The sequence below is a fragment of the Camelus ferus genome, chromosome 4, assembly GCF_009834535.1.
Source record: "Camelus ferus isolate YT-003-E chromosome 4, BCGSAC_Cfer_1.0, whole genome shotgun sequence".
Lineage (NCBI taxonomy): Eukaryota > Metazoa > Chordata > Mammalia > Artiodactyla > Camelidae > Camelus > Camelus ferus.
Window position 1 is genome coordinate 5835733 of NC_045699.1, and position 27106 is coordinate 5862838.

General features: G+C 37.8%; 1 protein-coding gene across 8 annotated transcripts in view; it reads left to right on the plus strand.

Moving 5' to 3' along the window:
• FANCC (FA complementation group C) overlaps positions 1–27106 on the plus strand; it is a 182714-nt gene that overhangs the window by 26379 nt on the left and 129229 nt on the right. For 2 of the 8 annotated variants that reach the window (XM_032477466.1, XM_032477468.1), the window contains one exon: positions 16858–16936. The exons of 5 other annotated variants lie outside the window; for them this stretch is intronic. The gene's annotated coding sequence lies outside the window, so the exon portion shown is untranslated. Of the gene's footprint in view, positions 1–16857; positions 17034–27106 lie in introns of all 8 variants that reach the window. One more of the 8 variants, XM_032477467.1, reaches the window with a different exon arrangement.

Sequence of the window (27106 nt, forward strand, 5' to 3'; positions counted from 1 at the left end):
TATTTGTCTGCACCTTCCTCATTTGACTTCAGAATTTAGGATGAACATCTCCAAGTCAATCAGGATTCTTTGTGCAGTTAACTGCTTTGTTACTTTTAAAATGTGTGTATATGTGTTTTTAATGGTTATTGTTATACCCACTGTAACCACTCCCCTTCATTTTAGCCTTTAGGTCTATTTTTTCTTTGTATGGTGTTACTAAAGTAATTGCAAGAGAGGAACAAAGTCTTAAATTTGGTGGCACTCAGCACCAAATGATTCCAGATGTTTGCTTCCCCCTGCGTGTAGAAGGAGCCCACTCTGATGCTGTGTTTGTTCTTCTCATCCTCCCTTGTCTTTATTTCCCTTCCATTTCATTTAATTTTAACCTCAATACCAGACTTCTTTTGAGCAGTCCTTGGCCGGCTGCTGTGGTATATTTGCCACTGGCTCTCGCTCCAGCCCCCAGTCACTGATGTGTCTCTTGGCAGGGAATGGAAATGATGGTGGTCCTCTCAATTGACTCGGGAGCACCCCAAGTCAGCAGTAATATTTGGCCTAACAAGTACCAGGGTGGGATAACCACAGGTCTCTGGACTGGGATTTTAAAGTTGTTAGTTGTCCTGTGAGCTGTGGTTTAGTGATCAATTTAAGCAAGAGACTAAATTTATTTCCTACAGGCTTCTTTTTCGTGGTTTCTTGTCTGAAATTCTTGCCTTATTATTACCTATCTTATTACTTTTTATTTTTTGGCTTAGAATTTCCTCTTATTCATTTCACTTTGATCATTTTTTTTTCTTATCTTCCTAATTCTGTTTCTTCAGACTTTCCCTTTTCTTAATCGGCCTTATGATAATCAGTTTTCTTTCTGCTTGAATCTAGTCATCTAGTTTTCAATGGATGGGGACAGGAGGGTGAGATAAGGAAGGTGGAGGTAATTATGTCACCTGCTAATTGTTTAATATAGAACCAGATATTAGAGAACCTAATTTCTTTTTGATTCCTTCTGTTTGGGAGATCATAGAATCAACTGGACACTCATATCAAATGGCTTTTGCGTACAAAGCCTTACAGAGAGATGATGAGCCCCCGTGAGTTCACGATGCATTCTGGGAAAAGGTACCTTCCTGTGTAGAAGATGCAAGAAAAATATGCCAGCAGAGGTAATCCAACACGACAGTGAGAAGCTGTAGTATCAGTGACACAAACATTGTAGTGGATGTAAATTGTAAATGGATGATGGGTTGAAAATGGAGAGACTCTCAGAAGGAGCTGAGTTTTGAGTATACAGAGATCTTTTATGTTGGTGATGAACAAGGCTATATTGTTGGTAACCTTTATTTGAAGAAAGGTTAAGTAGGGACTGAGAGATAGAACCTATTCTGGGCCCAGAAAACAGAGTTTTGTTCCTAGAAGACAGTTAAATTTGAATAATAATTTCAGTACTGAATTAGACAGCTTTTTACTAAACTGTGGTCTGAATGTGGTTATTTATTATATCTAATCTTATATCTAGCAAGAAAGTCATTGTTAATGAAGCACTTAAAAGGATATACAGATGAATCAGAATTTCCTAAAATGCACTGTTTATGATCTTTGGGAAAATCCTAGTTGAAACTGGAAAAATTTTAATTTCATTATTGCTCATTGCAAATTATAGGGATTTGATACTGTCCAGTTAAAAATTCAGTAGATTTTAGAAACGAGTTATTAATTGACCTTAGTTATGCACACTTTTGTTGCTTTGCAAGAGGACCCTTAAGGTTCAAATCAAGTTAAAAGTTGGGTAAATGGTGTGTGCCTGTAAGATCAGACTAAATCTATATTTTTTCCTGTCAACACTTGAATAGAAAAAAACTAGTCTAAGTACATGACTGCAGTTTAGAATCTTATTCAAAACCACATATACTACATTATTTTTAAAGCCTGGAACTAAAATGTAGAATCACTGTGTTTTATAGCAGTTGAAACTACATCTGATATTACTTGTATGTCTTTGCTGCCCTGATTTGGCTTTTGGATTGCATTAGTGGTACAAAAATGATTCTTATATTTAAGGAACATACATTGCTTCACTGCACAGATGGTATTAGTTTTGAATCTAGTAAGTAAAAGAGAACTAGAACAACAATGATTTTGCCAGTTTGTTTTTACTGATTATTTGTTTTGGATGACCACAGTTCTTGTGAAGGTGGCAGACTGAACCTGGAAACTAGAGCCAGGAACATAATGGGTGGGCAGTCCTCCTGTTTCCTGCTAAAGGTCTGCGAATTTTCCCCAGGAGAATCAGTGCAAGTTCCCCCTGAATGCAAGACTCTGCTCGCTTAACATGAGTATTGTCATGATTAACTTCCCTCCCCTCCTCATTTTTTAAATTAAATACCCCTCCTCATTTTTTAAATTAAATATCAGTTAAATCCTCCATGGCTCTCACATCCCTATGTCCTTGGCCCAGTCCTTCTTTTTCTTTCATTCTCCCTGGGTTATCTGCTCCATTTCCATGGCTTTAAATACCTTCTATGTGTTGATAGTTCCCACATCTGTATCTTTAGCTCAGATCTGTCTCCTAGGCTACATTCTCATATAGCCCTTTGCTCATTGCACATTTTCATGTGGATGCCTCAAGAATCTTGTGCTCAGCATGCCCTACACTGAACTCATCTTTCTATCCAAGTATGTCCTGACTTTTCTGTTCCCTCTTTTAGTACATGGTGGTACCATGCATGTCATTCCCTAATAATCCTTAATTCTTCTCTATTCCTTTTTGCCATCTTCAGTCAGACACTAAATATCATATACTCTACCTCTTAAGTATCTCTCATATCTAGGCACTCTTCTCCATTCTTCCATACATTTGGATTAGGCCTCAATTACTAAAAAGGTGGTCTTCTATCTTATAGTATGGTCTTCCTGTTTCTCTTCTAGCTGTTTTCTACACTGCTTCTATGTGATCTTTGCAAAATTATATCACTTTTGTGCTAAAAATTCTTCAGTGGCTTCCCATTGCTCTTAGAATAAAGTCCAACTTCCTTACCAGTATTGAAAGCTTCTTCCAGATCCATCCACTGATTGCCTAAACAAGGTGACAACGTTGGTCAAATTTACTTTTTTAGCCTGAAGTCCCCCTATCACTTATCATTCACGATGCTTTCTTTTCTTATGAGAATCCAGGAATTTTATTGTGGTCTGTTGTCCATTTATAAACCCCAGTCAGAGCTGTGTACCCTTCTTCCTAAAGATACATTTTACATATTACAGCAGACAGTTGTAATAGTTGGCAAATTCCTTTGAGAAATCTATCTAGAAGTTAATGCTTGATGTTATTTTAATGTTTCTATTACAAATTATAGAGAAGTTATCTACTCTATTGAGCCCGACTCAAATAAAGTAATGGAGGTGATTAGATGTCACCACAGTCTGTCATTTTTCTCCAGACAAGGTAATAAAGAGTTAACATCAGCTCCCTTTGAGGCAGTTCCCCAAACATGCCAACAGAGTTTGGCTGTAGGATGTGGACATTGTCTCTCTCTAAGAGAGTGGGATTCCTGAAAATCTTAGGAAGAAAGGAAGGAAGGAACAAAGAAAAGAATATCTCCATTGGAAGGATATAAATGGTGAGGTCAAACTACAAAAGCACCAGTAGTGTAGTCCTTTGGCTGGCCTCTCTCTCTAGATGCCCTAAAATGTTTGTTTTTATTGTTTAAAAAAGAACTCAATGTAAATTTTGCCCAGAAAAAGGAGTAATGCCTGATTTTGGCAAGATGCTTAAACAGTTTCCTTATGTCTTGTTAGTCTGTGTTTTGTCTACTGACAAGTCCTCTGGCCTCAGTCTTTTGCACATGCTGTTCCCTCTGCCTGTAACATTCTGCCTGCTGTTCACTTGATAAGCTCCCACATAGTGTTCAGGCCCTTTCTCTGGAAACCTTCCTTGACACCCCAAGTCTGGGTTAAGTGCTCTGCTGAGTCTCCCATACCACACAATACTTCTCACACTTTAGCTTTAATTTAAGTTCAGTGACTATGACTAATTTTGCCACTTGAAATGAAAGGAATTTTAGGAGTTTTTTAAAAAGAGAATCGACTAGAGTCATGAAGCATTTCTCCACTCCTGAAACCAGTAAAGCCATAAGTTGCCTTTGAACCTAATTATAATTTTGAAATATTTCAGATATAACATACCATAAGGTATTCTGTGGATGACAGCTAGCCTGCCCCCGTCCAGTTGTGAATGTCTTGAATGTGAATGCTGGTGTTCATGTTTGATGTTCTTTATTTTGGTATATGCTCTGGCTATAAAACCAGCCCAGTCTTGTCCCAACACATGACCTATGCTTGTTTGGCTAACTCAGTATACCCTACCTGTGTTTTCTCCACTTTCAGCCAAAAAGTTCTCTTTGCCCTCTTTAGCACTTAGCCTCTAAAGCCCCTCCTGTTAGAATGGATATTTACGTTCATTAGCCATGTGTTTCTCCTGTTCCTAGAACTGTTGTTTCTGAGAGCACTTTGCTATGCTCAGAGGAGTTTAATATGCTTGACTTACTGTAATGCACTCAGGATATGTAGTTTCCTAATTTATGCTTTACTGAAACTCTGTTGGAAAGTTTCAATTTAACCTTTGGATAAGGAAAAAATATATTAACAAAGATATATGGATTTGATGTGAAATCGAAAGGAGCAATGAAAAAAGAGTATTTCTTTTCAAATATGTTGTGTTTTTCTTTGTCACATAGTCTTCTTTGACATCAGAACACATGTCATTTGGGGCCTCTATGTCTTTCCTATTTTCTAGACAGTGAGGCCTATTACCTGTTCTGAGAACATGTAAAAGGAAATGTATGTAAAACACAAAGCCACAAACTCCTGCATGAGAGTGCAACTTGCCAGTGGAGTTTGTATCAGGGCATGCTAAGATTGAGTGATGACCTTGAAATGGTCCAGTGGTTTTCAAGTACATGGAGAGAGAAATAAAACATATCAATATGTTATGTATGACTATTAAGATCTGCTGGAGCAAATAGTTATTACGGTAGCTATAGCAGGTTTAATGTTCTGCTGTATATGATCATAGTAAAGACATCATCTTATATAAACAAAACATTATCACTTGGACAATGAAATTGTAAATAAAATGCTACTTTGAAAATTGTTCTTCCTTGCCCAAACATTAGACTTTGTTTTAGGGAAAGCAAGGATGTTTTTAGGTAAAAAAAATGAAATAATTCTATATCCCATTCGTTAATGTTAAATGACCAACATTTTACTTTTATGTCAGATACCCTGTCCTAATACTATCAGGATTATCAGATTATCAGGAACTGGGAACATGAATCTGTATAGCTGAGAAATTAAATTTCAGAGCTCCTGAGAGAAATTGTGAATTGAACTTGGGAAGATAGGGGAACCTTATCAATTGGAGAAACTGATTTTACTACTTTATAGCAATGGTAAAAAAAGAAAAAAAAATATATATATATTATATCAAATCATTTATCTTGGATATCTATGTTGAATCTTTACATAAGAGAATATAAATATATCTTTATTCAGGGAAAAAGTGTATTGCAGGTATGCAGCTTCTGTCTACAACTGCCTGCCTTTCTGTTATAGACAAAAAAGAAAAATTTCTAGTTTAACTCCTTGAGGGCAATTTGAATAGTTTCCATTTTGGAAATTATGCAATTTCATCTTAAACATTTGGTGGTGAGGTGGTCAGAGGGAAGTGTTCAGTTCATCCAGCATCATCACATTGATCTGACAAAAGGAATTCTTTTAACTGTACGGAAAACATTTTGCTCACATTATCCTTTGGCAGAGGCAGACGTGGACTGCGGTTCCCCCACAAGTTTGGGTGGGTAGAGTTGGGATGTGTAAATAGGAAAAGCAGACAGAGTTGCCTCTGATAGCTGGAAGGACCCACTGAGAATTTTAGAATGAGACTGTTGACTGATGATGTGGGATGAAGTGGGGTTATTAGAGATTTGAGAGAACAATTAAGCAGTTTGAATGTAAGTGAGGAATGCAGATGCTCAGAATAAAATGATAATTCCCCCATAAGAAAATAAACCAAAAGTTTTAGGTTGAGGCCCCTGAAAAATTTTGCTTTTTTGTTACAGGTAAAAACAAACTAAAGTTACTTTTTTTATATTCAACCTTCGTTTCCTTTTGTGACGTGTTATCAATGATTTGTGATGTGTGTGAATATGTGATGTGTGTCTCAGTGAATGGCTCTGTCTCACAAGATACATGACCTTAGGCGAGAAATTTAATCTCTCTGCTTCAGTTTCCTCAACTATAACATGGGATTGTGGAAATTGCCTGATTGATTAATTGCCTAATTAATTGGGATTGTGGAAATTAATATGTTTGAAGAGTTTATAGTTGTCCTTGGTGTAGAATAAGCACTGTTTAAGTGTTAGCTACCATAGTGATAATTGTTACTATCATCATCATCATTTTTATACTGATAGATTGAGAAAGTCTCTTGAGAGGGAAGATATTTGCTTCCTCTAATAACCTCAGTATATTTGATGTATTTCTGTAGAAATGAACCACGAGTAACTTGTTCAGTGTTTAAGTGGATTTATAATGATATGTCCATATTACCTTTGAAAAATTAACTTTTGAAAAATATCATGAGTATTTTCTTAGCATTTTTCCTGGTTAAAACATGAGCCAGTAAATGTCACATTAAAAAAATATGGTCATGTGGGGCCATTTAGTGTAGGGGCAAAGAACTATACACACCCCAGTGGTCCGTAAGGACGTTGTTATATATTACAAAGCTATACAGCAGTTCTTAATGGTAGCCAGCCCCCAAGTCATCTGGATTTTAGGAAGTGCTTTTAAAAAGACAAGGGCAGTGTGTATTTGCTTCTGTAAAAGATCTCCAGCATGAATACATATAGCAAGTTTTGGCACTTAAAATTCCTCTGTGACTTTAATAACCTCTTATTAGATTTAGTATATTCTTAGGTGCATTGAAATGAAAAATTCATGTATTTTTTTCACAGCGTTAAAATTAGCAGGAGAGAAACGAAGCTCTTAATCTTTCTTCCAGACTTTCATACTCTTCTTGTCTTTTGTAATATTGTCCATAATGTGTCATAGGGTAATGATGGCTTGAAGCTGTCTTGTCTTTTTTTGTTTGTTTTTGTTTTGTTTTGTTTAACCTGTGCAGTTGATCTGTTTTATTGTGGTGGTGGTAAATTTGTTTGGTTTTGTTTTCTTGGATAATACTGCCATTTAGCCAACAAATTCTCTTACCTGTGAAGAACAAAGTGGAAGATGGATGATAATTAAGATTTTTGTATTTAACTGGTAAAGTTATTAAGTTAGGACTCCTAGAAATAATAGCAAAATAATCTCCCTATTTAGAGATGGCTCAAGAACTGCACAGTAGGTGTTCAGATAAACATGTATTGAATGATAAATAAATGAATCACATATGGATGTGACCGTGATCAGAAGAAAGCAGTACCTCTTCCACTTTTCTTCTCAGGAGCAAGGAAACCTTGCCCTGGAAGCCTCATCCCCCAGATGTCTCCTTGTGCCTCCCTGGCCGGGACACAGTCACTGACAAGGGGAGAGGGATTACCCTGATAATTATCCTGATAGACTTCAATGGAATCGGTGTTTTGGGTAAACCACAAAGGTGACTGCACTGGTTCTAAAATACACGATTATCATAGGAAATTTGGAAAATAATGGAAAGTATAAGAAAATTAAAAACAGTATCACGCAGAGATGACTATTGTTAACATTTCAGTGTTTAGCTTTCCAGTTTTTGGTTGTATATGGATATATTTGTGTGTATAACAGAAAATTGTAAATCATATTCTTCTAAAATGGGACAGGAGTTCACTGATTCCTTCATATGGCTATATTACAAATTATTTAATCTCCCGTTGGAAATGTAGATAGTTAGCAGTTTTTCACCAAGGTAAATATGCAGTGAACATCCTTTTATATCAGCCGGTGTGTACATCTCTGGTTATTTCCTTAGGCGAAGTTTCTAGAAGTGGATTAATGGGTGAAATGGCGTAAACACTTCCAAAGCTTTTAACACACTTTCCCAGTTACCGTCAGAAAACTTGACCAGTTACACTCCCACAAACCTGTATGAGTGGCTATTTAGTTGTGTTCTTGCCAGCACTAGGAATTATTTTTTAATTGCTAATTTTATAGGCAAAAGTGGTATTCTTTTGTTTTACTCTTTTTTTTATTAATAATGTTATTGAATACTTTTTCATTTAGTCAGCAATTATATATCAGTTGAATGAAAGAATAAATGTGTGTAGATCTCACAATAAATATGTAAAGGTCTCAATGTGATCTCCTTTACATGGCATTATTATTACATGGCATCATTATTTTTACTTTTTTATCATTGTATAAAAAACATAATATTAATGGTAAGTGTAAAACTTCATAGAATTTATGATGTCTATTTTAAGTTTACTTAAAGTATTTAATTTATAATATTGTACTCATATTATTAATTTATTTAAAATATTTTACTTATTATATTATTTAATTATTGTATTTTGGTTGGGGGTAGGCAATTAAGTTTATTTATTTTTAGAGGAGGTACTGGGGATTGAACCCAGGACCTAATGCTAAGCATGCACTCTACCACTTGAGCTATACCCGCCCCCCTAACATTGTACTAATTTTAAATTATAGTTTATCAGAGCCAATTCTGTGTTTGTGAGTTATTCCATCATAGACACATCCTTCTTGGAGCTCCTAATTACATATAAACTTCATCTTTGATACTGACTGAGAAGTAATTGGTTTCTTTTCAGATTCCTTTGTGTTATTTAGTAAATATCTATGACTCTTACCCACTCTCCTTTGCTTTGGTAACATAGCATTTTATCTTCACTTTCTCCCAGGTATAAAAACCTTTTTTCTGCTATATAGGAGGAATTTTAAATTATGTTCTTTTTATGTTTTCCCTTTATTTCTTGGCTCAGATTCTTTCTTCTTTTCTTTTTTTATTGTATGAGCGTTATGTTTGTGGAGGAAGAATCTCAGAGTGCAAGCAAATGATATTTTCCTGTGTTACTTATTAACAGTTTACAGTTACTGCTTATTGTTAACATTTGTCTCATTTAGTCTTCTTTTTGGTCCTAGGAGATGGGTATCATTGCCCTTTTCTTTTAGAGAGATGAAAATATTTTGAGCAGCACAGGTAATAGTGGTAGAGCTAGGATTGGAACCTAGTTTGCTAGAGATGTTTGGATTTTGAATTATAAACTGTACTGTGTTTGGTCTTGCACATAAAGAGAGACTGAACTGAAGTTTCCAAGTTATGTTGAGAAATCAGTTTATTTAAATTTGGTTCTTGCTCTCAAGTAGACTCTTCTCCCTATTATTTGCAGCTAGAAAAATAAAAGACCTCAAGTATAATTTAATATAGCCAGTAAGAACCATACCACTTTTATAGTCATTTTTGTTGTAAACTAGTGTTTATACAACCCATGACTTGACAGCTGACCAAACCATCTTGTATTACCACATTTTGAATGTAGCCGAACTGGCTTAGCAAAATCTTGAAACCTCTGACTCTAATATTTGTGGTATAGTAAAGTAAACAACTTTGTAGCTTTCAGGTTTGTGTGGTGCAGCCTGTCCAGGGCATTGCTGCTTATTCTCACTGTTGACTCCCTTGCTTTCCTGTGCACTTTTGCTGACAGGCAATTTAGATTCCCCAAGAGAGATTATTTCTACCTAGCAGAAATCATCATCTTTTTATTAGAAATGCAATAACTGACGATAATAGCTAACATTTTTTTGAGTGCTTACAGTGAACCAGGCACAGGCCTAGGTGCTTTCTATGTATTTTAATACATTTTATTACTCACAGTAACCCTCCTAAGTTTTTCCCATTTTACAGATGCAGATACTGAGGCATAGAGAAGTTAAATAATTTCCCAAGGTCACGGGGCATAGTGGGGATTCCAAACCTTGGCAGTCTACCTTCAGAAGCAGCCTTCATAATTACTCTGTTATATTGACATTTATTGGATGTAAAGAGAGAGGGATAGATGACTAATAATTAGCTGTTCATGTTTTTGGAAAAGATTTAACTTTATGTCTAGTGGCAGCTGAAAATAGTTAAGCTATTGCCATTCATTAAATTCTTAGTTCATATAAAATAAGTTGTCTTGTACTTAATATTATGGTGAACACACTGAGTAAAGCATATTCTTATGTGTTTATAAAAATTTAGGTAAGCTTTTTTTTTTTTTTCTGTTAACAAAATGATTTCCAAGAAAGATGGTGTTTAAAACAAGCATTTGAAGAATGGGTTTAGAATCAAAGTAACAGTCACAGAATGATCAAGTGATCTTGTTAATGCTCTGTAGTAAATAGTATATAGATCATGCCTTATTGGTCCTGTACTCCATCCTTTATAACTGAATATTCCAGAAATGGCAGGCTAAATATTTTGGAATTGCCTGGTCTGGCTGTGGGCAGAATTTGTCTTTGACATTTTTCATTCACTCGTCATTGGCACCTCGGTCTCTTCTGCCTTTCCCTATTACTAGGTTGGGTGTGGTACCTAATCACCTTCACTCACTGTCAGCAAGTCCCTTCTAAGATATTCATATTAATGTTTAAAAGTATGGTTCATCCTCTCAGGGTATTTGCATTTAATAAAAAATTAAAGACCAGGCTGCAGAATTACTTTTGAGATTTGCCTCACTCCTTCATGAGGCTCAGGAGATTTCTCCTTTTCATGCTCATCTCTCTTCCAGTCATCTGTCTGTTTGCTGTCAGGTCTAGGCCTCAAGAGGGAGGTGGTAGACAGGGAGAACAATGGATGGAGAAAAGTCTTAAGTGATATGAGAAGGGATAGGAGTGGATCATGAATGGGAAAAGAGAGGGATCCCAGAGGCCTCAGGGAAGGATGAAGTTTCATTTGGAAAGGAGACGAGTCTGGGAAGTTGAGAACATTCAGGACAAATAGTTCGAAGATGAAGAAACTACTTCTGACTGAGTGGAATACAGGGAAACAAGAATACATGTATATAATAGAGCTTCAAAATATTCTTAATAAGAATACATATAATTTAAAGAGGGGAGGATGGCTAGTGGTAGAGTGCATGCTTAGCATGCACAAGGTCCTGGGTTCAAACCCCAGTACCTCCATTAAAATAAAACAAATTAAATAAGTCTCATTACCTCCCCCCCAAAAACAAAAAAACAAAACCAAGAATACATATAATTTAAGATTATGCATTTAACTTTTTTTCCTGAATCATCTTTTAAATTATTCCCAATGCACAATTTATTTAAATGATGGAAACATTTTATAAATTTTTGAAAATTATCTAGTAAAAATAAAAGTAAAATTTTATATGTAGCACAGCTTCTAGGAGAGCTTGGGGTGGTGGTGATATTGTTGGTGGCTGCCTTGAGAACTGTTATCAGTGCTCATCTTTTGAATGGTCTCTTTGTTTTGCTGTGCAAAGCTTTTTAATATGATGTAGTCCCAATTGTTTATTTTTGCCTTTGTTTGCCTTGTCTGAGGAGATGTATTTAAAAATATTCCTAAAAATCAATGTCAAAGAGCACACTGTATGTTTTCTTCTAGGAATTTTATGGTTTCAGATCTTGTATTTAAATCTTGAGTCCATTTTGAGGTGATTCTTGTATAATGTGTGAGAAAGTAGTCCAGTTTGACTCTTTTCTGTGTAGCTGTCCAGGTTTTCCAACACTATTGAAGAGGCTGTCTTCTGCCCATTGTATATTTTTGCTTCCTTTGTCGTAATGGACCATATAAATGTGGGTTTATTTCTGGGATTTCTATTCTGTTCCACTGAGCTATGTGTCTGTTTTTGTGCCAGTACCATACTGTTTTGATTATGGTAGCTTTGTAGTATAGTTTGAAGACAGAGGGTGTGATACCTCCAGCTTTATTCTTCTTTCTAAAGATTGTTTTGACTGTGTGAGTCTTCTGCGTTTCTATACAAATTTTGTAATTATTTGTACCAGTTCTGTGAAAAAATGCCATTGGTGTTTTGACAGGGATTGCATTGAATCTGTATACTTTTGATAGTGTGGTCGTTTTAACAATATTAATTCTTCCAGCCCATGAGCATGGTATCTCTTTCCATTTCTTTGAATTATCTTCAACTTCTTTCAACAATGTCTGCAAACAGCGACTTCCTTTCCAATTCGGGTAGCTTTTATTTATTTTTCTCGTCTAATTGCTGTAGCTAGGACTTCCAATACTATATTGAATAAAAGTGGCAAGAGTAGGCACCCTTATCTTGTTCCTGATCTTAGGGGAAATGCTTTCAGTTTTTCACTAATGCTGGCTGTAGGTTTGTCACATATGGCCTTTGTTATGTTAAGGTACATCCCCTCTATCTTTTGTTGAGAGTTTTTATCATGAATGAATATTGAATTTTGTCAAAAGCTTTTTCTGCATCCATTGAGATGATTTTTTTTCTTTAGTTTTTTAATATGGTTTATCACATTGATTGATTTGCAAATATTGAACCAGCCTTTCATCCCTGGAACAAATCCTACAAATTGTTCTCTCCCTTGAAGGAATAGTTTATGAGGGCAGTGTCTGATATTTGTTCCCAGCCCAGCAGGGCTTCTCCTGAGTTATTCACAGCTCTCTCCTGCAAACTCGCTGGCCTGCACTTTAGCCTGTATCTCAGCTCTCCCCTCAGTTGCCTTTTCCTACATCATTTACTACTTTGAGAAGCACGCTTAGGTTTGAACGTCTCCAAACTCTGCTGCAACTGAAGTCAGTTCCTTTGGGTAGAGATTAGAAGCTATCTGTTATGACCTGCTTTCCTCTTCAGGCAAAACCTCTGAGTCAGGGCTCTTGAGCTGAGTTGGTGACAATGGCAAGCTTCCTTGAGTGACATTCTTGCTCCAGGACGTGAGCACTTGGTGGGAGAGCAGCAGCCTTAGGCCTTCTTAGCTTGCCACATCTGGGGTGGAACCACTAGGACAGGAGTGTTCAGGGCCCATTATTCTCAATGTGCTACACACAACGTAGAGCTGTCATTCTGCAAGTGGAGGGTGGGTGGAAGAAAGGGGCCCCACCTTTTAGTCTTACTCCTCCCGGATTTAGCTTTAGTAACAGGCAACTGGAGGCAAGATGAGAAAAGCTAAAGTCCTGCTCCTTCTGGAAAGGAAGCCCTTTGGCTAGTAGCTGGAGGGAGCGTGAACTTTTCTGGCTGAAGCAGTGTGGAGTGGGGTCTTGCTGAGTTGAGAGGAAGTGGGTACATAGTGGTCTGTTTAAATACCACAGACTCTCTGTTAACAAATTTTCATAGATTTTCTTGAATTTTTTTCATTTGCTGTCTACCCTTGGGACCACTTCCAGAGGCTTTAAATGCTTGTTTTAATAATTTTCACCACTTTCACTGGAGAGCAGATCAGCAGAGCTCCTCACACTGTTAATGCTGGAATTCAATCCTCTCTTCCATGGGTTTTTAACAAGTGTTAAGTGATAACGGGTTTAGGCTCAAAAAAAGGTTTGAGAATGCTCTTTGATGTTCCCATAGGATCATCTACTTATTCTTTTTTTTAATCACCCATTATATTTTATTGTAATTTCTATTGTGATGTATTTCTTCTGCTAGAGTAGGGTCTTCTAAAACTTTTTCACTATGTTCCACAATAAGAAATACACTTTATATCCTATTTAGGACACACATACACATATATATATTATGTGTGTGTGTATATATATAAATAGTTTTAAATAGTTTCACCTAACAGCACCTACTCTTTCTATGTATGATGTATTATGATATTTTCTATTCTATCTTACTTACTTAAGTATTAAAAATGCTTAATTGCTATCTGTTTAATTGATTTTACCATTTGTAGTTTGAAAAACACTCTAACAGCTCCTTGAGAGAAGGGCCTCTGCTTGGGATTGACATTTTATCACTAATTTCTGGCACAGTGCCCAGCACACAGTAGGCGTTTAATGAATGTTTATTGAATGATCATGTGAATGCCATACTTACCAGAGTCTTTAACAAGTCACTGTGCACTGAATTGCTGTAGGAGAGGTTATAGCATACAATTAGAAACCTTACTTGACCCCTGAACCCTTTGATTGTAAAGTCCCTACAGATATCTCAAAACTATTGGGAAATGTTGTTTTAAATGATTAAGTTTATGGCTTGTAAATTTCTTTTTCCATTGAAAATGATGGGTAAAACCCATGTAAACGTTTTATACTTTCGTAGGATCTTCCTCACCAAATGCTTAGAGGAGGAAATCTATACTATAAGGAAGGAGGCACAGAAGCAGAGGAAAATGTAGGCAAAAGTAATTATGTGGAACTATTTATTCTCAAGTCTTAACTTTAATTAGCCAAGGGTTACAATTATGCTTTTTAAACTAGTGGAAAATTTTCGAAGGTCTTCACCCACAGTTAGTAAGCAAAAGGACTCATACTCTTTCTTTGATTTTTTTTTTTTTTGAGATCTTATCCAAAAAAATGTAATTAAACCTTCTGAGGATTGCCAGACCAAATACAGTACTTGGGGTGTGACAAGGAATGATCAGTAGCACTTTATTAGTATTTAGGCTGGGTACCTATATACATAATCAAGCTGTTACTTGAGATTACCTTGCCCCTAAAATGAGTGGTCTTGAAGATGAGGTAGGGGAGATTAAGACAAAGACCAGGATCCCTATGACAGGAAAAGGAACATCTGTTAAAGGAAGGGTTTAAAGAAAAATTGGCCCATGAAATTAATGCCAGAGGCTGTATGGTACTGTTAGAATATCCTGCAGTCTAAGTTGGGATGAAAACTTCTTTAAGAACAAACAAACCCAGCAACCAAAAAACCTTCATATCTTATATGCGAGAGGAGATCTCCCCTATGAAATTTTTAGTTGACATTGGAAATGCATAATATCTTGAGGGTAGAGTTAGGGGGAGACTCAACAAAAACTTTCGCATTTAATTTCCTGGTGGTTGAGGAGTTCACATACTAGACTTTGAAGCAGATAATACCTCATAATACAACCAACAGGAATTATCCTCTGTGTCCAGAGGAAGCAAGCATCTGGCTGTCTGAATTTATGAAATTGTAGCTCAGGGAACTGATTAATTTTATTATACAGGGTGTGAGGGCTGCAGCTGCTGCCAGATAATAGTTAAGATCCATTCCTGCCGTTTTTCACTCTACTCCTGCTGTTTCTGACCCTTGTGCTCAAGAGTGTCTAGAGTAGGTTTGAGTTTTGTTGAGCCAAAGTTGTTCTGTCACCATGGCCTTTTTGAATAGACTTTTTTTTTTTTTAAGAACAGTTTTAGGTTCACAGCAAAATTGAGTGGAAAGTACAGACTTCCCATATGTTTCCTTCCCTTACATATACACAACCTCCCCCATTATCAACATCCCATACCACAGTAGTATATTTGTTAGAATTAGCAAACATTGGCACCTCATCATCATCTGAAGTCCATCATTTACTTTAGAGTGCACTCCTGGTGTGGTACATTCTGTGGGTTTGGAAAAACGTATAATGACATATGTCCACCATTAGAGTATCATACAGAGTGGTTTCACTGTACTAAAAATTTTCTCTGCCCTGCCTATTCATCCTCCCTCTCTTTAATCCCTGTGAGCTTTTTTTTTTTTTAACTACCCAAGGGGAACCAGTGCTGTTATAATTTCCACTGCTGTGTCGAACTGTTGCACTGTGCTTTGACCATAATTAGTTCATAGAATTTTTACTTACGTAAAGACTGCTAATATCTTCCCTTTACTCCTTTTCTCCCTTCCTTTCCCCAAATAATGACAAGTCAGTGACCATATTGTATAACAGAGATATTCTTTCATTTCCTGAGGCTTCCTTCATGGTCTGCTAATTGGAGGTATTTCTGGACAAATGATAAAATCTGATAATACAGCCCTAAGTAGTAAGGTTTTGCTTTAGACCCATAGTGCTAAAGGAAATTTTTAAATGATGCCTGCTCTGTTTACAGTTTGTGGTGATCTCTTCCACAGATCTCAGATACAGAAATGACATAATCTTCCTGGGTAGCCTGAACTAAATAAAAGAGCTATATAATTCTTGAGTACCTTAATACGTATGCTGATCATTTCCTCTTTGCTGCACCCCTCTTTGAAGAATCTGCAGACTTGAGTCCCTGTCAAACAGCAATTTTTGTGGGATGAGCAGCTGACCCAATAGAAAACAATGTAGAGACTCCATTGGCTAGATTGAGCCAATTAAATTCTCCTGAGAATGGGGACCTTGAGATTCTGAGGAAATTAGATGATGATGAATCCTTGGGCTGAAGGATCATATAGAGTTGATCCGAACTACACCAAAAGAGTCACATGCAAGTCAGAGGGAACAAGAAAGCAGTGGAAGCTAGTCTACAGCAAGAAGCTGTAGGGTGGAGCAGGTTGTGGCGACCCATGAGAAACGGTGGGGGGAGCTTCTAGTTGTGGTTCTCATTTGGTGCACCTAAACTTTGTTTTCTTTCCTTGGGTATCCATGAGATCTTTTGTCTTGCAGCCTTTTCGCAACACCCCCATTCCTCCTCTATTTGACTTGAGCTAGTTGTAAGTTTCTGTTCTACAACTGAGATATAGTGCCAGTAATCTAGTGTAAGAGAATCTTGGGTAAAGTCTTGAAGACTCTTTGGGTTGTAAGACTCACAGAAAGATAATCAAGGTCTTGTTATCAGTGCCAAATAGGTGTAGGTAGCCCTTAGTCAGTCAATGTTTTCTTCGCCTGCAGGTATTTATTAATTAATTCACCACCCTTCCCTTTTCTTGGCTAAAGAGTGCCTATATTATATCTCAAAAAAGAAAAAAAAAAGTTTTCATCCTTATTCATCACATTCTTCTTCAATTCATATAACCTTAGGTAGAATACTGGACTGGGTGCCAGGAGACCTGGATTCTGCTCTAGCTGGGACTCCAAGCAGATGGATGATCTAAGGAAGGTACTTCGTCCCTCTTGCCCCTGTTACCTCTTCACTGAAGTGAAAGGGTTGGGCTGGATCACTGATTTCCAACTTAAAGCTCTTGCATTCCTTAAAGGTAACATCAACAGGTTCCGGGGATTAGGATGTGGGCATACATTTTGGGATGGCAGGGGGCACCATATACCTACTATAGATGAGATGACATATTTGAACCATTTTAAAAACTTTTTGTTCCATATGATATACTTGACAAGGCATTAATGAAGAGGGTCAAGAGATCAAACTACTTACCAGGCATTGGCCATAGAGGAAATAAATATACCTTTACCTAATTCATTTCTACAAACCCTGTCACTAAGTGAGAAGCTAGTGAAGAAAAAACATTTCTGTTAATTTTAATGGGAAGTTTTATGATGTGTTCCAGCCTAACCCAAGATACCCAGACATTTTCCACAAATAGAAAAGGGCATCATTGAGCAATGAAAACATTTCTTATGAGGTAAATAATAATCTGAAAATAAATAACTACAGTTTGTACATAAAATATAAAAAAATGGTCTTTTGTTACCTCGATAAAGAAGAAAGAGAAGGCTTGACAGGCCTTGGTGGAAGTCTGAAATATGGCAGGGCTGCTTTCCCTCTGGGGACACCGGGGGAAAGTCTGGTCCTGGCTTCTAGTGGCTGCGTCACTCCACTCTCTGCCTGCCTTCACGTGGCCTCTGCTGTGTGCTTGCCTCAGACTCCCTTTCCCTGTCTCATGAGGGCCCATCTGATTACTTCTATGGCTTACTTTGATAATCCATTATAAGCACTTTCTTTCATGATCCTTAATGTAATCACGTGTTTTGACATAGAAGATGAATATGAATTCATTCACTCAAGGTAATAATCACAGGTCCCAGGGATTGGGACGTGGACATACATTTGAGGGGCCATCACTTAGCCTACTACAGATGAAGTGGCATGTTGGAACTACTTCTTTAATCTTCTTATTCTGTGATATTCTTGACAAGAGACTGCTATGTTGAGTAACTTAATGTTCTTCATCTGAAATCAGAATGTCAAAATACTATCTTACAGTGATTGACTTGTGTGCTGTGGGCTGAAAAGGCCATATGATGAGAGGGAACAAAAGGGAGTCATTGTCCAAAAAGTCGTGTATCTTTTTAAGAGCCCTCATGGCAAGAAGTCATCCCCTGAACTTCGTGTTTGCCTGCCCCACTTCGTCCTAAGGCTGGCTTCCTTGTTGTGGGGTGGCTTCCAGCAACAACTAGAGCTCCTGTGTCCTTCTTCACATCTGACAGGAGAATCTTTTTCTTGTAGCTCCTGGGTGAGAGAGAGTGTTCTAACATGGGTGAGGGAGTGACGTTTGGGGGTAGATAATCATTTGTCCTTGGGGACTACCCTGGGAATCATAGGATGTTTAGCAGCATCCCTGGTCTCTCCTGGATGTCCGTAGCATACTCCTGACAACCAAAAATGTTTTCAAACATTGTCAGAGGTCCCAGTGGGTCAAGATTGTCCCTGATTGAGAAGCACCGCTTAACCCAGTCAGAGCTCATTCTTGTCTCACCAGAATCTCCTGGCTAGGAAATTTCAGGTCTTGTTAGGAAGGAGGGATGTAGAAAGTGAGTGCTGGGGAAGTCGCTGCAGCTGTTCACCCCGTCTGAAATTCTAATGAGGCTCAAAATTGGTCCGATGTAACAAGCCTATGAAATTGTTTCTAGACCCCTGTTGGTATATTTTAACATTATGGTCTTTTATACTCACAGCTTAAAACCCAATTTTATGCTTTTGTTATTTTTAATTCTATGGGCCTGTGAATCACATGTTAATTTTTTTTTTTTCTGCTTCACTTATGTCAACTAGTCAGTTGCTCTTTATCTTAGAATTTGTCCCTGTATAACCTCATTCTTTTTCAACACAACTGTTCCCTGAGGTTTTCACATTCAGTTGGATTTATTTTCCTGTGACACTGCCCTGGGTGCCCCTTGCCATGGGGCATTAGCAAGGCCACCATGTAGTGCACACTGTGCACTTAGCATAGCCATGTGTACACTGGAGAACTAGAATTGGAGTTTCCCTAAAGCATCGGTTTTTTTTCTATGAAGCAGTTGAAATAGAATACAGACACACTTGATGTTTTTATGATTTCCAAATTAAAGCTGCAATTTTATAGGCATCAGATGATTGATATTTGGGGGCTATGTGTTATTTCATCCTTGACTGTGCCATGTAGAGGATCTCTTCTTTGTTTTTGTGTGAGTGCTCTGGCTGTAATAGAAACTGGCTAGTACTGGGTGAGCATGTGCAGAGATACTGGCAGTAAATACAAGCTGCTGCTTTTTCATCACAACTAAGGCGCAGTAGAGGTTACACGTACAACGGCTCATAAGTAGAGGACCCCCATGAGACCAATGAAATACAACAAAACTAAATGACATACAGACTAGAATTTCTGTGAATTGTCCAAGTGAGTCTGTGTCAGGGTTTTTGTAACTGGCATTACCTAAGAGCTACATGAAAGCCTCGAAGGGCTCCAGAAAGAACCCTATTTTTGCCATGGCTTTAGTTGTATTGTGTGTGCGTACATCGTAGCAGACACAGTCAGTTCCACCCTGACGTTGGTTATAATATCCTGCAAGTTGTCTTTCCCTATGTATTTTCTGCTTTATTCTGTTTTACAGGTAGATCGTTTGGCCTCCAGCTTTGCCGGTCTAGAACGTCTATATTCATTTTAAGCTCCTTGAGGGGAGTGGGACTGCTGTCATCATCTTTAAATGAATTTGAAATAAATTCCCCAACCTTAGTATTGTGCCTTGTGTGCTTAAAAATTTTACTGAATGACTTGACACTGCATATATCCTTTCCAGACCTCTTAGAACTACTGCAGGTTCTCCCCTCGAGTTTTTCTCTGCTTCGTGGAACGCAGGTAGGGGAGATACCTAGAAATAGCAGTATTCACCGAGGTAACTGAAGCCGGATAGGCGGGTGAGACGATACTGACGGTACCAAGATTCATTTTACTGGTTATTAAAGCGAAAATGCGGGGAGCTGTTTCTTTTTCAGGAGGTCTTGGCAAGGGCCTTAGTTTTAAACAAGAAAGAGACACAGCCAGTTAGACTGAAATGATTTGAAGTCCATCCCTCCGCAGTTACATTTTTCTGAAGCCAAAGTAAACGGCTGGAGGTGGGTATACAGCTAGCCTTTTTTCAGTAAACAGACCAAATTGTCCCTTGGAACTATTTCAGTAGGTGGTGCTCTTGTGCCATAATATGACAAAGTTTTTAGAAAGTTTCTAAGACCGTGGTGACTAGTTCTAGGGCCTGTGTCCCTGTTGACCCCCTTGAGGGACTGCCATCTGTACCACTTGGGTAGCATCGTGTGGGTGGTTTTGGTGAGAGGTTTTTTTTGTCTGGAAAGAAGGCAAATTCAGGTCTTTACCTTCTCTAGCTTGCCTGAGCTCTACTTTCCAGGGGAACCTACATGAGAAGTTTGCTAACTTAAAAAAAAAAATGTATGGCTCTAGTCTTTATCCAGACAATTACGATGTGTGTTGTATGTTATCAATTTTCTGAGGCCGTTTTTTTTTTTCTATTGGAAATCATCTGTGATCCTCCAAAATGAAGTTCCTTTGTAGATACCTCGGGCTATCATTCTTATTTCTTTGTGTTTTCAGGCAGGATGCAATAGGATGAAATAATATGTGATAGAAAAATAAGTAAGTGATGAAGGAATACGGATGAAAAACAATCGAGTTCAAATAGCAGCTAATAATAACTGTAGCTGACAGTGAACCCTGTTGGCATCAGCTCCTCGCCTCACTTCTTCTGCTGTATAATGAGCCGTTGGTCCAAAGTTAGCTGTACCATGATGGTGAACACGGTGTCCAAGAAAGTCCATGTTTGGTGCTGCTGGCAGAAGTGTGGTGGGCACGGAAGAGAAATTTAAATCCAGACCAAGTATCATTCCAGGGAGGACAAATCTCTTGTTGCTTGAGGTTGCTGGGAACATTTGGGGTTCTGCTTTTTCAGGAAGTTTCTTGGGGCTGTCTCTAAAATGAAAAACAGTCGCTTCCCCTTGTCTCCACCAACTGTTAAGGAAGCGGCAGCATGCCCGTGGACTTCTGCATCAGCCTGGTGTGCCGGTCTGAGCTGCTTCGTTCCCTGCTGTCGCCACGGCCCGTCAGGTCTCAGAGAGCTCGTCTGGGTCCTGCTGCAGGGCTGGTGGCTGGCCTCTTGAGCCTGCGACCTGTCAGACCCAGTGACGTTCGGGGTGCTCCTTGTAGCTTTTGAGATTTTCTTTTTACAATTAATATTTCAGTCCGTGTGGATTTAAAAATTGATTTTACTTATCGATTTATTTCAATTATCTTTTTCAGTATTTAGAATGTACTCTTAATATGAGAACTTATGTATTTCTTGAACATTCCTAGCTTTTATCATCTCTTTAAATATTGCTTCTCTTCCGTTCTCTTCACTTTCATTTGCTGTGTCACCTCCTAGATGGTTGTGGAACTGTCCTTCATGTTTCTTGACTGCTTTCTCGTAATCTTCTTTTTCTGGGCTGCATTCTGAGGGAATTCTTTGGTATTATCTTCAAATTTACCAGTTCTTTCCTCGGTTCTGTCTAGTCTAAAGTGTCTTGTATACTGAGTTTTTCATTGTAATGACTGTATTCGTTGCTTACATAATTTTCACTCGATTCTTTTTTTAACCATCTATTGTTTTAGTTCTGCTTTTTGCTGTATAATTTCTTATTTTTTATTTGGCTTTGTTTCATCTTAAATATCTTTAAATATAGTTTGATTTTTTAGTTGAAGTATAATTGACTTACAATGTTATATTAGTTTCAGGTGTACAACATAGTGAACGTGTTATTTTTGTACATTACAAAATGATAACCACAGTAAGTCTAGTTACCACCCATCACCATCCAGAGTTACTACAGTATTTTTTCACTATACTCGCTATGCTGTACATCACATTCCCATGACTTATTTATCTTATAAATGGAAGTTTGTAGTACTTCTTAATCCCCTTCCCAAACCACTTACCCTCCTCCCCTCTGATGACCACTAATTTATTCTCTGAAACTGAGTCTATTTCTGTTTTGTTTGTTCATTTGTTTTGTTTTTAAAACAATTCCACATACAAGTGAAATCATATGGTATTTGTCTTTCTCTGCCTGACTTATTTCGTCTAGCCTAATACCCTTGAGGGCCATCTACATTGTTGTAAATGGCAAGATTTCATTCTTTTTTATGGCTAAGTAATAGTCCATTGTATATGTAGACCACATTTTTATCCATTTATCTGTCAGTGGACTCTTGGATTGCCTCCATATGTTAGCTGTTGTAAATAATGCTGCAGTGAACATTAGTTTGCATATAACTTGTTGAGTTAGTGTTTTTCTTTGGATAAATACCCAGAAGTGGAATTAAAGGATCATATGGTAGTTCTAGTTTTTATTTTCTAAGGAACCTCCATACTATTTTCCACAGTGGCTGTACCAGATTACATTCCCACAAACAGTGTATTAGGCTTCCTTTTCCCCCACATCCTTGCCAACATTTATTATTTATTATCTTTTTTATGATAGCCATCCTGAGAGATTTTTGACTTGCATTTCCCTGATTGTTAGTGATATTGAGCATCTTTTCATGTGCCTGTTTACCATCGGTATGTGTTCTTTGGAAAAGTGTTCAGTTCCACTGTCCATTTTTAAAATTAGATTGTATTTTTTTTTATAAATAATGAGTTGTGTATATTCCTTATATGTTTTAGATATGAACCCCTTTTTGGATATATCATTTGCAAATGTCTTCTCTCATTCAGTAGGTTGCCTTTTCATTTCGTTGATAATTTCCTTTGCTGTGCAAAGGCTTTTTAGTTTGATGTGGTCTCATTTGGTTATTTTTGCTTTTGTTGAACTTGCCTGAGGAGACAGGAAAAAAAAAAAAAAAAGCAAAAAAGCAAAACCTCCCTAAAGACTAATGTCAAAGAACTTACTGCTTGTTTTCTTCTAGGAGTTTTATGGTTTCAGGCTTTAAATTTAAGTCTTTAATTCAGTTAAATATACTTATTTTGTTGGACTGTTTTATATATTAATTTCATCTGAAATGAAGTAGTGGTTTGATGGCTGATTTTGTTTGTTGCCTTTATTGGCATTAGATTTCTAAATGTACTTCAGAAGTTTGATTGAATGGCATGTTTTGAATGAGGTATATTTTTTAATTGTTTTCATTCACTTACTCTCCACCTCCCTTTCTCCCTTTCTGCTCAGGCTTCCTTGCTTAGTTGCTTAGTTAATTTATAGTTGTCTCTGTCTCGCTTCCATGGAGCCTCAGTCCAGAACTGCAGTGGTGTTTCAGTCCCGTGGGCAATCACAGGCTGCTTCATTGAGTTCCTGGTTACTGGCTGGTCTGAGTTCTCCCTTCTCCCTAGCCACAACTGCATAGGAGATCAGGAGCTACCAGCCTTCCTTCAGGAGGGAGCCCTCCTCCATTCTCATCTTTGACCCTGACTTCAAGTATGATCCTAGATCTGACTCTGTCTTTTGTGGTTTATGTTTAGTCCCCAAATTTTGTAGGTCTCATACTTCCAGTTTCCGTGCCTATTTCTGGAGCCTGAGCTTAGGAGGCCAAAGGCTTTAACTTTGAGGATTCACCTCAGTGTGTTCCTGCCCCATATCTATTTCACAGAAATTTCTGTGTTATTTTTCAGCTTGACTGCATCCTTTTGGTTTTCCCTTCTTGTTTCCTCTCTCGTTTGCATTGTGTTTGGAGTCGAGGAGATCCATCACAGAGTGAGTTTACTTGCCATCTTAACTGGAGGTCACGTGGGCTGAGGGTTTAAAGGAAACAAAGTGAGATACTTGGTTTTACATAGTACTAAAAGCTAACCACAAATGCTTTTCTGCGTGAGTTTGGTGACCCATAGATACAGTTATTTAAGCGCTTCCTTCAGAGGCTTGCAGCCCCAAAAAGTTGAGTGGGGTTAAGCAGGTGGGGTTTATTTGTATGGCTTGGTTCTCTATAAGGATTTCACCTTTTATTTTTCATTTTGATGGTAATTTTAAAAATTCACTTGTTTCCAAATACCTAAATGCCCACAATTCTAACTAGCGTCTTAATATGTCAGTGCCTGCAGTTGGATTTGTCTTGGCATCAAGTGGCACTGTTTTTAGTTGCTGAAAACCGAACACAGGTGAAAATGTAAATAATGGGTTTGAGTGAGTGAGAGGTTGCTATTTCTTACTGAATGAGGTACCCCTTCTTGATGCTTCCTGTAGCATCCCTTGTTTCCTTCTCTCCCAGCTCTTCCCAGAAGGGATGTTTTATCTGTTTACAGGCCCTGATTTCCCCTTTAGCCACAGTTTACTTAAGCTGTCTTCTTTTTTGCAGTTTTTGAGAGTTCCTGTCATATGGTAGGTTTTCAACAAATGTGTGAGGTTTTTATTTGTTTTTGTTTATTTAATAATAAATTACAAGTAGAACCAAGGGTGGAAAGAGGCAGAAGTAACTTGGAGCCAAGTCATCAGTGACAAAGGCAAGACTTCTAATATTTTAACATATAATGTGCTCCTCAGGCTCATTATAGTCTCACCAAAACCTCACAGTCTTACTGTCAGATAAGTGCCTTGAGGACAAGAATGCAAGAAAAGTAAGTAACTACTATTTCTAACAGGATGTGTGCAGGAAGACTTGTCTTTCAAATCCCAGTGATAGGTCTTTGGTGCTCTGGTGGAGACTTAAGGTCAGGTATGTGTCTGAGCAGCTCCCAAAGGTAAGCACTCAAGAAGGGATACGTCTGCATGGAAGCCAGATCCCGGGAGCAGCCTCTTCCCCACATTGCTAAGGATGTGGGTGGGAGAATGGAGGCCAGTAACTCCCCAGAGAGTTTGTCTGCTAGATTAAATTTCTTTAATTCTTTGCAAAGTTGAGTGAAGAATGTATACACTCTGCACCTGGATTACAGTTGTCTCCTCTAATTCTGTAGTCCCAGATTTTGTTTGTGATTGAGGTTTGTTTGAAATTATCTGCAAATTTCAGGTCTGTGTTTTTGATTAGAATATCTCAGAGGCAGAACGCTTCTGACTCAACAGAGAAAAAGCCAGCTCCTCCTAGTGGAACTTTTCTTAAAACCTCATTGTTTTTAAGGGGGAAAAAATACCATTTGTTTCTTTCATAAGCATTTTATGGGAACAAGAATATTTTATTGTGACTTTCAAAAAAAAAAAAGGCTACAAATACAAGGATACATTGGCCAATCTGACTTAAAATAATGAAGCAAAGAAACATTAAAGTAAATTGAAAATACTGCTATCAGGTTTTCAATAAGGAAGAGGTGGAATATTGTCAAGCTTAAGCATAGTTCAACATAAATGTCTTAACTTTAATTGTATTTCTGGAGGTTTTAAGTATTTTCTGACAAGGCCCTTGTGTCCCTAGTCCATGACATTGATTGGAGACTAGGTCTCTTTTTCTTCTTCCATAAACAGTGTGTGTTTTTTTGTTTGTTTGGTTGGTTTGGTTTGGTTTTTTTTAACTTTCTGTCCATAAATCTCTGCTTGGTGCTTATTTCATGGGAGAAGCGACTTCAGTTGACTCATTCTCAGGGGAAATGGGAAAAAAAACCCACAGTGCTCATTATTAGGTTGCCGCTTTGAGTAGGTTATGGTCCATGTTTGTCTTGTGTAGACTTACCTCTCATACCTCTGGCTGGAGATAGAAAAGACCAAAGGAAAACAATTTCAGATAAAATATGCAGCCATTTTTGATACTGTGATGTTTATAATGAGCTTTGTTTTAGACGTTGACATTCTGGGAGCTACACAGCATTCTGTCAACACAAAATCAGTCAGGATTTTATCTGTCTTATTAGATACTACACATTAGTGGATACTACAACAGCCTTCGTGGATTTGTTTGTTTGTTTGTTTGTTTATTCACACATTTGTTCAACAAATATTCATTGAGCTGCTTCTGTGTGCCAGCTGTTGTGCACAGCAGTGGTTTTCAGAATGTGTTCAGCCAATTAGTCTCTGAGGAGATGTTTGACTCTAAGAAAACCCAAGGAAAAGTGGCTTAAGCCAAAAGTAAAATTCCGAGATTGAGTACGTCATCCCTCGACGATGCTAGTGAGAAGACCCAGGTCCATCTTTCTGCTCTGCTATTTGCAGCATGTTGGCCAGTCCTCTCAGGCTTGCTTACTCCTGTGTCCCAAGGTAACTACTCCTGTTTAAGTGTCACATGAAGACTACAGTATCTAATAGGGAAAAAAAGTGAATTTATTTAAGATTGAGAAAGACTCTTCAAAATCCTCCAGCTGAAGCTCAGGTCTTATTGTGCAGAGTTCTATAACACTGCCCATTCCTACAGTTAGTTGGAAGACAAGTGGAAATAGCATAACTGGTGTTACACCAACCATTCTTAGAAAGTGGTTCAGGGATCATTGGGTATCTCCAAGACCCTTTTAGGAGATTCACAGGGCAAAGCTATTTTTTTTAGTAATGCTAAAACATTGTGTTTTGTACTTTGATTTTCTCACGAGTCTCCAGTGGAGTTGTTTAGAGGTCACATGGTTTATGATGATGTCATCGCTCTGACAGCTTATGGGATGTGTGCATTTATGTTCTTGGGTTTTAAGTTTTTCTCGGTTTTAATTTCTAATATGGTAAATACCAATAAATATAACCTGTATAAACAAAAGCTGTCAGTAACGTCCTCAGTAATGTGTACGAGTGTAAAGGGGTCCTGAAAACAAATGTTTGAGATCTACTGGTCTTCAGTAATCAGGATCCACCCCTGGCCTTTGGGAAGATCCCAGCCTGCCCCTAAGCCTTGTGGCTGTTAGATTCCTGGACAAAACTGGTTCTGTTAAGAAGAAGCAGTAGAGATATTAGGACTGTTGAGTGAGCAACCAGCAGTGTGAAGGCCTATTCTGCGGAGGGGGTGGGCAGGTGGGGGGCATGGTGGGAATGCAGGGTGTGCTCCAGCTACTGCCTCTGCTTCAACTGAAGTCACTCCAGGTCTGGGTTTGTTTGTTTGTTTGTTTGTTTTTGCATAATCATTAAAAATTTGTTTTTAAATTGAAGTATAGTTGGTTTACAATGTTGTGTTAATTTCTGGTGTCAGCATAGTGTTTCAGTTATACATATATGTGTATAATATATATATTCTTTTTC